The following is a 13,955-nucleotide window of genomic DNA, read 5'->3' on the forward strand; positions in this document are numbered from 1 at the left end:
GCTACTGCTCTGTGCATGAGCCATTAAAGGGGTTGTACCATCTTAGGCTTGGGGGCATATCGCTAGGACACAGAAAACGGATCCGTCCCCCATTAACTTTCCATGGTGTTCAGGACGGATCCATCATGGCTAAGGTTACTTTCACACTACCGTTCAGAACGGATCCGTCTGCATTATATTGTAGAAAAAATTCTAAGTGTGAAAGTAGCTTCAGACGGATCCGTCCAGACTTTACATTGAAAGTCAATGGGGGACGGATCCGTTTGAAGATTGAGCCATATTGTGTCATATTCAAACGGATCCGTTCCCATTGACTTATAGCAAGTCTGGACGGATCCGTTTGCCTCCGCACGGCCAGGCGGACACCCGAATGCTGCAAGCAGCGCTCAGGTGTCCGTTTGCTGAGCGGAGGCTGAACGCCGCCAGACTGATGCATTCTGAGCGGATCCGTGTCCACTCAGAATGCATTAGGGCAGTACGGATGCGTTCGAGGCCGCTTGTGAGCCCCTTCAAACGGAGCTCACAAGCGGACACCCGAACGCTAGTGTGAAAGTAGCCTAAAGAAGACATAATACAACCAGATCCAATCATGACAGATGCATGCGGTTGTATTATCGTAACGGGAGGGTTTTTGCAGATCCATGACGGATCCTCAAAAAACGCTAGTGTGAAAGTATACTTAGAAGCTCATTACTACAGTGGAATACCTTTCCAGATCTCCACCCAGGGAGGCGTTCCTGCCCAGCAAGCGCACGCTTCCAGGTTTTCTGCCTCTCAGATGCCTTGGTCACATTTTCATTCAGTTGCTATTGGGCTTGCTCCATTCCTGTGAGGGCGCCATCTTTAAAGATCCCCTATCTGCTATATTATTAGGCTACGTCTACACGACGAGATGGATTTTTCTGCGACTGTCGCAGCATGTTGCAGTGCGACACCCTAGACTGCCATTATAAAAAATGTTGCGCTACAAATGTTGCAGTGTAGTTGTGCCCTATCTGTCGCGCGACTTATTGTCGTCGTGTAGACGTAGCCTTACAGCGGATGTTGGGAAGGGGTTAAAGGGAACCTGTCACCATGAAAATGCATCATAAATGACAGGCACCATGTTATAGACCAGGAGGAGCTGAACAGATTGATATATAGTTTTGTAGGAAAAGGTGCATGCTGGGAGTTGTAGTGTCATGGCAGTCCTTTCAGTGATTGACAGCCTTCTCTCTATGACTGTGAACACAGAGATAGCTGTCAGTCACTGATAGGACGCCTGCTTCACCTCAAAGCCCACAATGAGCAGGAACTAAAATTAATGAAATTCTGTTATTCTGAATCTTTTCTCATATACCAGGGATCAGCACTCCAGCTGCTATGAAACTACAACTTCCAGCATTCACACTTACTTTGCTGTTCTTTTAATTTATAAAAAAGTGAAAGGAGGATTCTGGGGGTTGTAGTTTCAGACCAGTTACAGTGTCGGAGGTTGCTGATCCCTGCTATATATTAATCTGCTCAGCCTCTTCTCTATATCATGCTGCCTTCAGCTCAGACACCATGTTTAGTGTGACAGGTTTCTTTAATGGCTGTGCAGTATTGTGAGTACTATGCGGCCATTAACAATACAGACTGACTAAACAATGATGTGTGGTTGTAACCCTTTTTTATTTCAGACAATTAAGGGGCTTGTCCGAGATCTTTAACCCCTTGCCGACCTTTGACGTACTACTACGTCATGGGAACCACTGCGTTCCCCTAATTTGATGTAATAGTACATCATGGTGATCGCACGGGCATTGCAGGGGCCTGGCAGTCCGTGGTAGCCGGGCCCCTGCTGTATCCGCCGGCATCGCTGTAAAAGCTGATGCCGGCGGATTAACCCCTTCTATGCCGCGGTCCGCACTGACCGGGACATAGAATTATCTGCGGGGATCCAACTCACCCAGGCCACAGCCTTTTCATTCCCCTACCCTCTGGAAGGCGTCTTAGAGCCCTACATGCCCGCACCACTAGGCTGAAGAACAGCTTTTACCCCAAAGCAATCAGTCTCTTAAATGCTCAGAGACTATTGCCCCTTCCTAGGATAGAAACTACCACACTGCTGCATTCGTGAACCCATGATGATCTCTTGTCTGCAGTGGTGTCTGAATCAGTGTGTATATACAGTACAGACCAAAAGTTTGGACACACCTTCTCATTCAAAGAGTTTTCTTTATTTTCATGACTATGAAAATTGTAGATTCACACTGAAGGCATCAAAACTATGAATTACCACATGTGGAATTATATACATAACAAACAAGTGTGAAACAACTGAAAATATGTCATATTCTAGGTTCTTCAAAGTAGCCACCTTTTGCTTTGATTACTGCTTTGCACACTCTTGGCATTCTCTTGATGAGCTTCAAGAGGTAGTCCCCTGAAATGGTTTTCACTTCACAGGTGTGCCCTGTCAGGTTTAATAAGTGGGATTTCTTGCCTTATAAATGGGGTTGGGACCATCAGTTGCATTGAGCAGAAGTCAGGTGGATACACAGCTGATAGTCCTACTGAATAGACTGTTAGAATTGGTATTATGGCAGGAAAAAGCAGCTAAATAAAGAAAAACTAGTGGCCATCATTACTTTAAGAAATGAAGGTCAGTCAGTCAGCCGAAAAATTGGGAAAACTTTGAAAGTAAGGGCTATTTGACCATGAAGGAGAGTGATGGGGTGCTGCGCCAGATGACCTGGCCTCCACAGTCACCGGACCTGAACCTAATCGAGATGGTTTGGGGTGAGCTGGACCGCAGAGTGAAGGCAAAAGGGCCAACAAGTGCTAAGCATCTCTGGGAACTCCTTCAAGACTTTTGGAAGACCATTTCAGGGGACTACCTCTTGAAGCTCATCAAGAGTGTGCAAAGCAGTAATCAAAGCAAAAGGTGGCTACTTTGAAGAACCTAGAATATGACCTATTTTCAGTTGTTTCACACTTGTTTGTTATGTATATAATTCCACATATGTTAATTCATAGTTTTGATGCCTTCATAGTCATGAAAATAAAGAAAACTCTTTGAATGAGAAGGTGTGTCCAAACTTTTGGTCTGTACTGTATACTCATAAGCACTTCCTACTTTGCTCTTGCTATATATATACAGTATATGCTGTGAACTGTGAATAGTAATGCTTTCTAGTGCAATGTTTGTTTGTTTTTTCTAGTGTAATGCTTTAGTTTAAATGTCAGTTCTTGTTCCTCTGTCCATGGCATCTAGGATTGCTCCAAACAACATTTCATTGTATTGTACATTGTATTGTACAGTGACAATAAGGGCATCTTATCTTATCTAGAAGGGGTTTGTGTCGGGTGAGTGATCGCATTGAGTCCCCGCGCTGCTGTGGCGGGGACCCGATGCATCATAAAGCAGCCCGAACCCGTGCAGAGGCTGCCCGATGCCTTACACGGCATCGGGACCTGCCTTCTACGGGAGCCGAGGAGATCCAGCCTCAGGCTGGGTCTCCTAGGCAACCTGTTAGTGTATTACTCGGTGTAATAGACTAACAGGCAATGGATTACAATACAGATGTATTGTAATGCATTGCAGAGGGGATCGGACCCCCAAAAGTGAACATCAGAAATAAAGTAAAGAAAAAAAAGTGTTTTTAATAAAATTTATAAAAATTTATAATAAAAAACAGAAAAAACAAACAAAACCCACACATATTAGGTATCGCCGCGTCCGTAATGACCGGCTCTATAAATATATCCACTAAGATCCACCCTGTCCGATAAACACCATAAAAATAAAAAATGTAAAAAAAAAAGCAATTTTTGTCACCTTACATCACAAAAAGTGCAACACCAAGCGATCAAAAAGGCGTTTGTCCCACAAAATGGTATCAATAAAACCGTCACCTCATCTTGCAAAAAATAGGCCCCTGCCTAAGACAATTGCCCAAAAAATAAAAAAGACTATAGCTCTCAGAACATGTAGACACTAAAACATCATTTTTCCCTTTCATCCTCCATGATGGCATACCATGAGAGATGACCCGCCCTGGAGGGACAGGAAGTATAAATTTGACTCTCCTCTGGCTCCTCCTCAGTGTCTTCCTGTCCCTCCAGGTAGGAGATAGGTTTTTCGCTTGGTCGCGGACTACAAAGAATGGAAGAAGAAATCACCATGTGAGGAGGCAGCAGAGTCCGAGCCCTAGTTGGGTAACGGGTGCTGAGAATGTGTCTCTTACCTGCTGCTAGGCGCGGGCAGACAGGTCCACGTGGGGCCGGACACTCATGGAGTCTCTCCGGTCAGTCATCAAGCTCCACACTGCGATCCGGCATGGCTGGCGCTCACAGTGTCGTCACCGGAAGTGGACGCGCACGATGCGTTCCACGGCTTACTTCCGGTCCGGGGCCTGAGGGCACTTCCGGCGGTGGATCGCATGGCGGGAGATTTGAAAATCGCGCATGATTATGACGGAGGTCGTCCTCTGATCTGAGGTCTTAAGGTAAAAGTTATTTAAAAAGGGGGAAAAAGCGTGGCTGTCTACCCTAAACATGTTGGATCCAAGTGGAGTTATGGAGACCACTCAGGGATCTACACTTGTGAGTAACGTTACCGGGACAAGGGTTAAACGGTATATGCTGTAATTAACCCATATGTGTTTCTCTTTCTTTCTGTATGTTTGCAGAGTGAGAAAGAGGTTGCTCAGAAAGTTAAAACTAGTCAGCGGTCAAAAAAGTGCAGTATTTGTTCTGTAAAACTTTCAGATTCCTATATTAGGAAAGTTTGTGTAAAATGTACTGACAATATTACTAAAGATTTGGTTCCGTCTTTAAAAGAAGAACTTAAAAATGCGATCAGGGAAGAAATCAGCTCTGCCATGTCAGATCCCTCGGTATTTCCTTCTTGCTCAAAACAGGCGACTGAGGATACCAGAGAATTAATCAAAGCAAAAACCTCTGATTCGGATTTAGATGAAGATTCGGAATCAGGAGAATTATCTTCCAGAGACTCTTCTGGTTCTGATTCAGAATTTAAAAACTATCTTTTTTCCTCTGAGGATACCAGAGAATTAATTAAAGCTGTTAGGGCCACTATGGATCTTTCTGAGGAAAAGGTCCGCAGATCAGTCCATGATGAAATGTTTAGTGGCTTTGAACAGAGGTCTAACCGAGGGTTTCCAGTACATAAAAATATGCATGAGCTAGTTAAAAGAGAATGGAGGACCCCGGATAGGAAATTGTTCATTCCTAAAACAATAAGACGACGGTTTCCATTTACTAGTGAAGATGAAGCTATTAACGACTTGTCCTAAGATAGACGTATCCCTATCCAAATTGGTGAAAGGTCCCAATGCCTTACCGTTTGAGGATATGGGATCTTTAAGGGATCCCATGGATAAAAAGACGCATCAAACTCTCAAAAAGACATAGGAAGCTTGTGCGGCCCTGTTTAAACCAAACCTAGCTGCAACATCAGTATCCAGGTCTTTAAAGAAATGGCTCATACAATTAGAATCCTTGCTGAAAAACGGGAATACATATGATAGTCTAAAAGATTCCTTTCCACTATTAATTAAAGCTGTGGATTTTCTGTCTGATTCTACTGCAGAATCAGTCAGAATGGCCGCAAAGGCAACTGGGTTAGCGGTCGTAGCAAGGAGCTCTCTCTGGTTAAAATCCTGGTCTGGAGAGGTCAGTTCAAAACTGAAATTATGTACATTGCCTTTTCATGGGAATTTGTTATTTGGAGAGGATTTAGAATCTATCCTAGAAAAGGCTTCCGACTCAAAGAAAACCTTTCTCAGGGACTCCGGGAAAAGGAAATTTCCCTTTCGGAAAGTTAAAAAAGGAGCTCCCTTTCAAACGAAGAAAACGAATAGAGATTCTGGCTGGTCAAGGGGAAAAAAACAAAAGAGTAGAGGATACTTCACTACAAAGAATACGGAATCGTCAAAGCAATGATGCCAGATGTCAGGTAGGAGGAAGATTAAGCTTTTTTCTAGACTATTGGGCAATGATTACAACAAACCCTTGGGTCTTAGATATAGTATCAGAAGGCTACAAAATTGTGTTCCGTCTTCCTCCTCCCTCAAATATTTCCAGGATTACTCCAGTCCAAAGAACAACCGTGCTTCAAGGAAATCTGGAAGAAGGGATTCGGAAGTTGCTGGCTCAAAAGGCCATAATTCCGGTTCCCCCTTCCCAACAAGGTCAGGGATATTATTCAACCGTATTTCTAGTAAAAAAGCCAGACGGCAAATTTCGGTTAATAATAAACCTAAAAAACTTGAACAAGTTCATAGACTACAACAGGTTCAAAATGGAAACGATAAGATCAACTGTGAATCTGCTAAAAAAGGGAGACTTTTTGGCCTCCATAGACCTAAGAGACGCATATTACCATATTCCGGTATGCCAACAGTCTCAAAAATTCCTGCAGATAGCAGTCTATTTGGGGAAAGATCTTCTCCATTTTCAATTCCAGGTATTACTGTTTGGCATAACCTCAGCCCCCAGGATCTTCACGAAGGTGATGCTGGAGCTGGTGGCGCATTTGAGGAGGAGAAACAGTGGTGGCATACTTAAATCATCACGGTGGAACAAGGAGCCAATTCATGAGCCAGATAACAGAAATATTTTTTTCCTGGGCAGAAGAAAATATAAAATCCCTTTCATCAGTCCATTTAAAAGGAAGCTTAAATGTAAAAGCAGACTTCCTAAGCAGGGTCGAGATAATACAAACAGAATGGAGTTTGAAGGAGCAAGTTTTTCGCCAAATAACAAAAAAGTGGGGGGTTCCCCAGATAGATCTCTTTGCGTCAGCCGCAAACGCAAAGGTGAATCGCTTTTTTTTCCCTCAATCCAAAAGATGGAAATAAAGGGATAGATGCCTTATCAATAAAATGGGATTTTCATCTGGCTTACGCCTTTTTCCCCTTTGCAACTAATATCTCGAGTGATAAAGATACGGCAAGACAAGGCTCACGTTATCCACAGTTAAAGATCATGTCCATTCAGAGTCCGTGGATTCTTCCTTGGGATCAGGATTTAATGTCGCAGGGACCAGTTCACCATCCCGAGGTGGAAAGGCTGCATTTGGCAGCCTGGAACCTGAAAGGATGATTCTAAAAGCTAGAGGCTTGTCAGATTCTGTCATCAATACTATGACGGCCAGTAGAAAGGAGATAACCTCAAAAATCTATGGTAAAGTATGGAGAACTTTTAATACCTGGTGTATGAAAGAAAAAGTATCTCCTGAAAAATTTTCCGTTCTTTCAGTTCTAGGTTTTTTACAATCCGGACTGGAGAAAGGTCTACGTCCCAATACACTAAGGGTTCACCTGTCGGCTCTTAGTGCAGTTTTTGATGAGAAAATTGCCAATCATTCTTGGATTACCAGATTCCTAAAAGGGGCAGACAGACTGAGACCATCGTTGAGATCCACGATTCCCCCTTGGGATCTCAATGTGGTTTTATCAGGCCTAATAGAAAGTCCTTTTAAACCCTTGTCAAATGTCCCAGTAAAATACAGGGAGTGCAGAATTATTAGGCAAGTTGTATTTTTGAGGATTAATTTTATTATTGAACAACAACCATGTTCTCAATAAGCCCAAAAAACTCATTAATATCAAAGCTGAATATTTTTGGAAGTAGTTTTTAGTTTTAGCTATTTTAGGGGGATATCTGTGTGTGCAGGTGACTATTACTGTGCATAATTATTAGGCAACTTAACAAAAAACAAATATATACCCATTTCAATTATTTATTTTTACCAGTGAAACCAATATAACATCTCAACATTCACAAATATACATTTCTGACATTCAAAAACAAAACAAAAACAAATCAGTCACCAATATAGCCACCTTTCTTTGCAAGGACACATTTAAAAGCCTGCCATCCATGGATTCTGTCAGTGTTTTGATCTGTTCACCATCAACATTGCGTGCAGCAGCAACCACAGCCTCCCAGACACTGTTCAGAGAGGTGTACTGTTTTCCCTCCTTGTAAATCTCACATTTGATGATGGACCACAGGTTCTCAATGCGGTTCAGATCAGGTGAACAAGGAGGCCATGTCATTAGATTTTCTTCTTTTATACCCTTTCTTGCCAGCCACGCTGTGGAGTACTTGGACGCGTGTGATGGAGCATTGTCCTGCATGAAAATCATGTTTTTCTTGAAGGATGCAGACTTCTTCCTGTACCACTGCTTGAAGAAGGTGTCTTCCAGAAACTGGCAGTAGGACTGGGAGTTGAGCTTGACTCCATCCTCAACCCGAAAAGGCCCCACAAGCTCATCTTTGATGATACCAGCCCAAACCAGTACTCCACCTCCACCTTGCTGGCGTCTGAGTCGGACTGGAGCTCTCTGCCCTTTACCAATCCAGCCATGGGCCCATCCATCTGGCCCATCAAGACTCACTCTCATTTCATCAGTCCATAAAACCTTAGAAAAATCAGTCTTGAGATATTTCTTGGCCCAGTCTTGACGTTTCAGCTTGTGTGTCTTGTTCAGTGGTGGTCGTCTTTCAGCCTTTCTTACCTTGGCCATGTCTCTGAGTATTGCACACCTTGTGCTTTTGGGCACTCGAGTGATGTTGCAGCTCTGAAATATGGCCAAACTGGTGGCAAGTGGCATCTTGGCAGCTGCACGCTTGACTTTTCTCAGTTCATGGGCAGTTATTTTGCTCCTTGGTTTTTCCACACGCTTCTTGCGACTCTCTGTTGACTATTTTGAATGAAACGCTTGATTGTTCGATGATCACGCTTCAGAAGCTTTGCAATTTTAAGAGTGCTGCATCCCTCTGCAAGATATCTCACAATTTTTGACTTTTCTGAGCCTGTCAAGTCCTTCTTTTGACCCATTTTGCCAAAGGAAATGAAGTTGCCTAATAATTATGCACACCTAATATAGGGGGTGTTGATGTCATTAGACCACACCCCTTCTCATTACAGAGATGCACATCACCTAATATGCTTAATTGGTAGTAGGCTTTCGAGCCTATACAGCTTGGAGTAAGACAACATGCATAAAGAGGATGATGTGGTCAAAATACTCATTTGCCTAATAATTCTGTACACAGTGTATATAACGCTAAAAACCCTGTTCTTAGTGGCAATTACGTCAGCTCGCAGGGCAAGAAGAAATATTGGTTCCCTCGTTTTGTGACGACCCGAAAACAGAAGGAGAGGAAAGGTTTCATAAATTGGATGTACGCAGAGCAGTTCTAATATATTTAGAAGCTACGAAAACCTTCAGAAAGACGAACGCTTTATTTGTTCAGTTTGTTGGTACAAATAAGGGGCAGAGAGCGACAAGAAATACTGTTTCCAGATGGATAAAAACGGCTATTTTAGATTCATATAAAACTCTAGGGAAATCACCTCCTGAAGCCTTTACAGCCCATTCTACAAGATCAGTTTCTGCCTCCTGGGCAGAAAAAGCTAATGCTTCACTAGAACAGATCTGTAGGGCGGCCACTTGGTCTAGCCCTAATACATTTATCAAAAGAAATATATAAGAATCTAAGAATATATATGTATATATAATATAGAAGTAGCGATGATAGGACTACACATAGGTGATGGTGTGCAAAAAAAAAAAAAAGGAATAAATGAAAAGATTCGAAAGAACACTCTCTAGGCTGTCGATCCAGAAAGACACTGAGGCGGAGCCAGAGGAGAGTCAAATTTATACTTCCTGTCCCTACCTGGTTGGAGGCGGGTCATCTCTCATGGTATGCCGTCATGGAGGATTCATGAAAAGGGAATTACCGGTACGTAATTAGTTTTTTTTTTGTTTCAAAACTGCTATTATTGTGCTAAAGTGAAATACCTAAAAAAATATATACATATTAGGTATCGCCACGTCTGTAACAACCAGCTCTATACAAATATCACATGACCTAACCCCTCAGGTGAACACCGTAAAAAAAAAAAAAAAAAAGCAATTTTTGTCACATTACATCACAAAAATTGCAACAGCAAGTGATCAAAAAGACATATGCCCCCCAAAATGGTACCAATCAGACTGTCATCTCATCCCGCAAAAAATCAGATCCTACCTAAGAGAATCGGTCAAAAAATAAAAAAGCTATGGCTCTCAGACTATGGATACACTAAAATATCATTATTTCGGTTACAATGCTATTATTGTGTAAAACTTAAATAAATAAGAAAAAGTAGACATATTAGGTATTGCCGCGTTCGTAATGATCTACTCTATAAAAAAGTCACTTGACCTAATCCCTCAGGTAAATGCTATAAAAATAAAAATTGTGCCAAAACATCCATTTGTCTCACAAAAAAAACGTAATATAGAGCAATTAAAAATCATATGTACCCCAAAATAGTACCAATAAAACTGGCACCTTATCCCGAAGTTTCCAAAATGTGGTCACTTTTTTTAGTTTCTACTGTAGGGGTGCATCAGAGGGGCTTCAAATGGGACATGGCATCTAAAAACCAGTTCAGCTAAATCTGCCTTCCAAAAACCATATGGCGTTCCTTTCCTACTGCACCCTGCCGTGTGCCCGTACAGCAGTTTACAATCACATGTGGGGTGTTTCTGTAAACCGCAGAATCAGGCTAATAAATATAGATTTTTATTTGGCTGTTAACCCTTCTTTTGCTACTGGAAAAAATTGATTAAAATGTAAAATCTACCAAAAAAGTGAAATTCTGAAATTTCATCTCCATTTTCCATTAATTCTTGTGGAACACCTAAAGGGTTAACAAAGTTTGTAAAATCAGTTTTGTATACCTTGAGGGGTGTAGTTTCTAAAATGGGGTCATTTTTGGGTGGTTTCTATTATGTAAGCCTCACAAAGTGACTTCAGACCTGAACTGGTCCTTAACCCCTTAAGGACTCAGCCCTATTTCACCTTAAGGACTTGGCCATTTTTTGCAAATCTGACCAGTGTCAGTTTAAGTGCTGATAACTTTAAAACGCTTTGACTTATCTAGGCCATTCTGAGACAGTTTTTTCGTCACATATTGTACTTCATCACAGTGGTAAAATGTAGTCAAAAAAAAAAATTTTTATTTATAAAAAAAATACCAAATTTACCATTTTTTTAAAAAAAATTGCAAATTTCTTTTTTTTTTTTTTTTGAACAATAGTTTTATTAACATTTTCAAAAATAGGCTACAATTGAATGGATTCAATCACATGTACAAAGTTGTAATAGTGGAAAAATTGAGGCACTTGTGAAAACTACTAATGAAGTAGATAATTACACTTCATAAAACAGATAAAGTAATACTAAAAATAGAAAAGGTCAAAACAGGTACATAAATACTAGAAGTTATACTAGCATACAGGTAACGGATTAGAGAGCAAAGAAGATCACAATCTAATAGATGCATTAGGAGGAATGTTGCATTTATTGTTAGCTAGCCAAACGTCCCAATTTTTTAGAAAGACAGTCTTTGAGTTCCTAGCCGATGCCCACAGGCCCTCATATAAGCAATTATTATCAAGCGTTCTAAATATTCTATTAATATTAGGAAGGGTACCAGATTTCCAGCAAGCAGCAATTTTCAAACGAGTAACAAATATTAAATGACTGGCAATGACTCTATAGTGATAAGGAAGGTCTATAAGGCCTATCGATAATAAAGCCATCTTAGGAGAAGGATCTATATCATAACATGCTAGAGTTGATATGAACTCAAAGACTGTGTTCCACAAACTTATGTAGAATCATATATTTTATTCAAGGACATGTAAGGTAAAGTAAAATCAATTATTTTAAAAAACACATATAAAATACAGTCAAGCAATATAAGAACACATGGATACAATAAAATATATAGATATAGAATAAATACTAGGACCAGTGGTGGATAGGCTAGGGATGGTAAAAAATCAGTCCATACGAAAATCAGAACAAATAGAAGTATAGCCCAGCTGGTGGCTTGAGCTAATATAGTGGCTAGCTTCACAAAGTACTATAAGGTTCACAGTCCTGATTCACTGCAAGAGGATAATGTAACTGTGGTACAACAGAATTCACTTAAGTGAGTATACTTGCGGCGTCCCGCTAATACTCACTGTTCCTTATGCGGTTCCTTATACAGGTAAACTTGGAAACAAAATTGTCGTTATCAGCTGCTGCTGTAGCAACTGAAGGATACTGTGTCTTTTCTCTGTGCCCTTGCGATCCTCTGGCTGCCGCTCCGTAGTAGCAGGAAGCCGGTCAGCGCTGGGACTCAAGATGCTTTGCCCCTCGTCGGTATGTTATGCGACACACTCCTCGTGTGTTTGCGCTTGTAGGTCCCGGCGTATCAGGGGTTTAGTAAGGCACAGAGTTCTCAAAGACTTTGAATTGCCGCACGGCTCTGGATAGTTCAAGCACGTACTCCTTGGGGTTGTTCCGGGGGGCTCCTCACCAAACGCGTTTCGGGGTACTTGCCACTGAAGAAGGGGCAAGTACCCCGAAACGCGTTTGGTGAGGAGCCCCCCGGAACAACCCCAAGGAGTACGTGCTTGAACTATCCAGAGCCGTGCGGCAATTCAAAGTCTTTGAGAACTCTGTGCCTTACTAAACCCCTGATACGCCGGGACCTACAAGCGCAAACACACGAGGAGTGTGTCGCATAACATACCGACGAGGGGCAAAGCATCTTGAGTCCCAGCGCTGACCGGCTTCCTGCTACTACGGAGCGGCAGCCAGAGGATCGCAAGGGCACAGAGAAAAGACACAGTATCCTTCAGTTGCTACAGCAGCAGCTGATAACGACAATTTTGTTTCCAAGTTTACCTGCATAAGGAACCGCATAAGGAACAGTGAGTATTAGCGGGACGCCGCAAGTATACTCACTTAAGTGAATTCTGTTGTACCACAGTTACATTATCCTCTTGCAGTGAATCAGGACTGTGAACCTTATAGTACTTTGTGAAGCTAGCCACTATATTAGCTCAAGCCACCAGCTGGGCTATACTTCTATTTGTTCTGATTTTCGTATGGACTGATTTTTTACCATCCCTAGCCTATCCACCACTGGTCCTAGTATTTATTCTATATCTATATATTTTATTGTATCCATGTGTTCTTATATTGCTTGACTGTATTTTATATGTGTTTTTTAAAATAATTGATTTTACTTTACCTTACATGTCCTTGAATAAAATATATGATTCTACATAAGTGAGTGTGCCCAGTATATTTTTTAACATTATTTATTCACTTTAGAGGAAGGGCGGATCCTCTTTTACTGGCAGCACCTCGTCCTAATTTTTCCTCAGTCCTGTGCGTCTCATTAAACCTGTGTGTTCCACAAACACCTTACTGTTGGACAGTCCCACCACATGTGAAGATATGATCCAAAAACGTGACCACACCTCCAACATGCAGGGGAAACTTCTGGAAAAATGTTATTCAAATAAACAGGGGTTCTATACCATCTATACAGTATTTTTCTTGCTCCTTCTAAGTGGTCAGAGCATTTAGAGAGTTTAGAAACAGAGGTAAAAACTTCGTTCCACTCTGAGTCTGAGAGAACTGAGCCCAACTCAGCATTCCACATGTCCAAGGTATGCTGTAAGGGATTTGTATTTGATTCCTTCAATAGTTGATACCTTTAGTGATACCTTTATCTAATCTATGTGACATGTGAATCCACTCTGTCAGAGAGTGATTGTTTGAAATAAAGTGGAAATTTCTTGGGGATTGTAGCAAGTGCCTTATTCTTAGGTACTTATAAAAATCTGCATTGGGGATGTTGAACTCTTTGTGTAGGTAAGCAAAGTCAACAAAAACATCATTTTTCTTTAGTTGACCAATATCAGTAATACCCAAGGAAATCCAATTATCAATCCGAAGGTCTGGTATAGCTAATTCACAAATTTTCAGAGGTAAAGAAAATACTGAAGTGGTAACTAATTTTTCTATTCTAGCAATGGAGTACCAAATGTTGTGTATTGCATTCAGGGTTGAAAGTGGAGAAATATTCTTGGAACCAAAGGCCGCTGTAGCAGAGA

Source organism: Bufo bufo, chromosome 9 (genome assembly GCF_905171765.1).
Source record: "Bufo bufo chromosome 9, aBufBuf1.1, whole genome shotgun sequence".
Lineage (NCBI taxonomy): Eukaryota > Metazoa > Chordata > Amphibia > Anura > Bufonidae > Bufo > Bufo bufo.